The sequence below is a fragment of the Octopus bimaculoides genome, chromosome 6 (genome assembly GCF_001194135.2).
Source record: "Octopus bimaculoides isolate UCB-OBI-ISO-001 chromosome 6, ASM119413v2, whole genome shotgun sequence".
NCBI classification, from domain to species: domain Eukaryota; kingdom Metazoa; phylum Mollusca; class Cephalopoda; order Octopoda; family Octopodidae; genus Octopus; species Octopus bimaculoides.
Window position 1 is genome coordinate 64,427,881 of NC_068986.1, and position 4,923 is coordinate 64,432,803.

Sequence of the window (4,923 nt, forward strand, 5' to 3'; positions counted from 1 at the left end):
TCGTTAGCACCCCGGGCGAAATGCTTAGCGGTATTTTGTCTGTCTTTACGTTCTGAGTTCAAATTCCGCCGAGGTCGACTTTGCCTTTCATCCTTTCAGGTCGATAAATTAACTACCAGTTGCGTACTGGGGTCAATCTAATTGACTGCCCCCCCAAAAAAATTTCGGGCTTTGTGCCTAGAGTAGAAAAGAATATAAGCACAAATAAAGGTGGCGAGTCGTTAGCTCACCGGACAAAATGCTTAGCGGTATTTTTCTCCGTGTTGACGTACGGAGTTCAAATTCCGCTAAGGCTGACTTTGGCTTTCAGTCTTTCGAGGTCGATAAAATAACTACCAGTTGAGCACTGGAGTCGATTTAATCAACTTTGCTCCTCCTCCGAAATTGTTGGCATTGTGCCAAAATTTGAAACCAATATAACCAATACACCATCGCCAGCAACAAAAGCAAGCACTTCGTCATAACAATTACTTCAATGTTAATATCTACATTTATCCAAGATTATGTGTCCTAAATTAAAGAAAAATCCATTGAATCTAGCCCAGTAGATGATTGGTAACTCTCGTGGGGTGAAAAGCAAAGTTATCTTTGACCTTACTAAATACTGGAGGTGTTAGAGAGTACGTACGGTAGAGCGACGAACAAAACGATTCACAGTATTTCGTTTTATCCCTGTATGTTGTGATTGGAATTCCACTGAGGCTAACTGCATCTTTCATCAACTCTAGAATCAATACAATTAGTATAAGCCATACACGAAAATCAACTCACTGACCCGTGCGACTATGTTCCTCCGCAAATTATAGAGGTTTCCATTATTGCGAAATCAATATTAGAAACCTTTAACGCGGCGAGTTGTCAGATACGTTAGCACACCGGGCAAAATGCTTAGCGGTATTTCGCCAATCTTTATGTTCTGAGTTCTAATTCCAACGAGATCAACTTTACCTTTCATCCTTTTGGGGTCGATAAAATAAGTAGCAGTTGAGCACCGGAGTAGAAGTGAATGACGTACCCCCTCCCTTGAAATTGCTGCTTTTTGCCAAAATTTGAAACCAACATTAGAAACGTTTACAATAACTTCCATAAGAATATCAACAAATATGGGCGCACTAGGGCGAATGTCTTCTACTTCTACTATAGCCGAAGGTTGACTAATACCTTGTGAATGGAACTTGGTATACGTAAACTGTGCAAAAACCTGTTTTGTGTGCGTATATATGAGCGCCCGCGTGTTTGTGTGTGTATGTTTGAAAACATGTATAGATATACATAGACATCACACGCATACACCACACATATGCACAAACACGCACACACACACCTCAGTATGCACATTGTAGATTTATATATCAGCGTAGTGTATAAACATCGACGAAAAATTGAAATAATGAAACAAAAATAAATAAATAAAACAAAAATAAAACGGTACTTTACTAAAGATGTTCCTTGCATCGGGTTTCTTGACTCAGAGACGTCGTGATCCAGTGATTGGTTCCTTAGAAACTTTTAACTAAGCTCTTTATTGTTTACTAATTGCTATATAAATTATATTCACGAGATTAAACATCTGCAATGTTCCTACTTGATATTCTTTGAGCGTTCACTACTCGAGTAACACTACCATAACAGCTAGAGTATCAATAAAATAAAACAAATAATAACAGCAGCAAAACAGCTACAACATCAATAGCTACAACGATAACAACAACTGTAGCAACAAGACATTCTAGCTCTGATTTCATACAACAAACACAACCGATTTGTAAGCGACCTCTGTCCCAATGCATTGTAAGGGAATCTAAAAAATGTAGTTTAAGTATTCTAATTTATTCTCATCAAGCTTTTATATTTTCCTTTCTAAATGAAATATTATCCAATGTTGTCAATGAAAGGACAGTTGTAAATTACGTAACAGAACCAACCCTTAAAGCAAGCAGAAACCTGTTAGTGTTTGCGTAAATAATAACTAGCTCTTAAAGTTGAAGGTCCTGCACATAAAACTTAGGATATTTTACAATGAGGTGAAATATATTACAGCATTAATCACTTATGATTCGGTTATTGATGTCTTTTGAATTAACGCAAGCTTCAGGTTTATTAAACAGTAGAAATCATATGTCGTTATGCTAATGCATTTCGTAGGGCACGGAGATTAGAAGCGTGTGTAAAATAAAATGAATTCAACCGAGAAGCAAAGCCAAGTCATAGATTTAGTTGCTGTGGTGGCAATTACACGCATACACACAGCAACAAATCTAAGGATTACAATAATATAAAAATCATGGAACAAGGAAACGGTAGCAATATAATGCTAGAAATAACAGTCATATATCCCTCAAATTCATACCCTGCCGTCTTAAAAAATAAAAAGAGTAGTATATTCGACTTTGTAAAGTTTCTGCCATGCTGAAACAGGCTCATTTAATTTAGGGCGTACTTGGAAACAACGACAATAACAACCGTGGTATCAGTACTTGTTGGTAAAAATGTATTTGTATGTTTACAGAATTCAAGCAAACTGAATAGAGGATAGGAGATGAACTCTGAGCAGACACGGCATGTTGTGCATAACAAATTAAAACAATAAATATTAACTATCGGATACAAGAAATGATTTCTACTTCATTAATGCTTGACATTTACTGTATAATTCAAACAATAGTTAATATTTCGGTGTTAGAGAGTTACCGTATCTCCTGCCTTTCAGCCTCGATTACAGCATTAATCACTTATGATCTTTAAACCATGTACCGTGGACGAAACTCCGAGATGCATTAAATCATGCCATAAAGACGGAGTAATGTCTGTCTACCTCAGTGTCATACTAGTCAATATAGAATGTAACGTCGTATACATTAGGTGACTGGCCTAATTTTCAAAGACATATCTCAAGTGAATACATAAAGGTGGAAAATAAAACGTCACACACACGCACACACACACACACACACACACACACACACACACACACACACACACACACACACACACACACACAGACAGACAGACAGACAGACAGACAGGCAGACAGACAGACACAGACACACAGACAAACACACACACATACGTATATGCGTGTGCATGCGTATATGCAAATGCAACTCTAAAAATATACAAACGTATTCGTATAGTACTATGTTATATATATAATAGTGTGCTAAGTGCGTGCGAAGATATGCTGCAGCTAACTCCGGCCGGTTACTGTAGAGAATTGTGCATGCGTTAACGGAAGTCCTTTGCAAACATGTATTTAAAAAAAAATAACCCTGGATGTAATCATTAAATTTAACTCCTGCAATAGCCACTCTTCATACTTTTTAAACGTTTGCCACTTCGATTACACTGCCGCGGCAAGTGCATCGATTAATCAAAAGATATAACGGCAGTAGCAATAACATGAAAAACTTTTGCAAGAAGATAACCTAACTCTGATTTCATATTACAACATACGAACGATTTTCATGCAAACATTGCTTCAATGTATTCAAATAGAATCTCTATGATATAGGTGTTCTAATTTATTTTCATCAAGCGGATTTTTTTTCCATTGTAGAGAACACCAACGTTAGAAGAAACAATGCTATGAAATATACTTAGTAAATGCACAGAAGAGCCTCTGGCGAGGCTCAAGGTCTTAATTGTATATGTTAACGGGGATGTAATTACCCGACTCTAACACTTTCCTAACCGTTAAATTGTTTGTAACTTTGAACATATTTGGCTGCAAATAACAAAAAGTAATTATAGTTTGCTTCATAAGCTACAATAGCTATATTTACAGGTAAATATTCACCAAATACTATAATTATTTGTAAATAACTTCAAAGATAACATTTACCGCCAAATGGGACAAGACCTATATCTAACTGTAAACAAATACAAAGATTATATTTAACTGTAAATTCTACTTAACTGTAAATAACCGAAGTCTAGCAATTAACTACGAGGACTATATGCGACCATGAAAATATTTACCGGAAAATAACCTCAAAAATGATTCACTTACTAATAAAAGACCCACATAAGCTATATTGAGGTGCAATTAGCCACAAAGATAATTGCATCTGAATATACAAGTAGATGGCGAATTCACCATTCACCTGTAAATAGCGACTAAAACTATATATCTTCATGTAAATTGCCACAAAGACTATATTTACATGGGAATAACAGGAAAGAATATATTACAATGTAAAAGAAAGTACAAAATAATTAGAAAAGAATTGTATTCTTATTCCAGAATATCAAAGGTCCACATTGACTTCAAAATATATCCAATTGCAAGACATTTTTTATGATAACCGTATTTATAGCCTTAAATATATAGGAAAATACAAGAGAAATGAAAGCTTTCCGAAAGGTCAAATAAATTGTAATTTCGAATTTGCTTTCAAATAATCACAAAGACCATATTTATCTTCAGATAGCCACGAAGACTATCTTGCAATGCGCAAAAGCGGAGAGTTGTGTGTGTGGGAAGGCAGGGGAATAAAAAAATCAACAAAGCAAAACAAGCTCTGTTCCGGCTATACAATGTCCAGTATTCATGTTCATTTTAAGGTATAAACGATGCCAAGATATTTTAGCGATAATTGTAATTCTAACTCAAAGTGTATGGGAAAATAAAAGAGGTGGAGAACGAAAAACAAAACGGCAACTGGACACTATTTATATGTATATACACGATTAAAAAATGATTTATGTAATATATATTCCACAGGAATGAATATTACAGAATTGTGAAAAACTGCGTCATAATAACAAGCTGGTTCAGTCGCACATGACAGATGCCATTTCCGAGTATATGATGGATTCCTAAAATAAGTGCCTGACACACACGAACACACACACCACACACACACACACATACACGCACACACACACACACACACACACACACACACACACACACACACACAC

The 4,923-nt window shown here is 35.9% G+C and overlaps 1 protein-coding gene across 3 annotated transcripts in view; it reads right to left on the reverse strand.

Moving 5' to 3' along the window:
* Positions 1-4,923, reverse strand: part of LOC106867596 (adhesion G protein-coupled receptor L4) — a 364,928-nt gene that overhangs the window by 177,987 nt on the left and 182,018 nt on the right. Inside the window, exon 1 of one of the 3 annotated variants that reach the window (XM_052968830.1) lies at positions 1,433-1,523. The exons of the other annotated variants lie outside the window; for them this stretch is intronic. The gene's annotated coding sequence lies outside the window, so the exon portion shown is untranslated. Of the gene's footprint in view, positions 1-1,432; positions 1,524-4,923 lie in introns of those variants that run through there. 3 annotated transcript variants of the gene reach the window in all.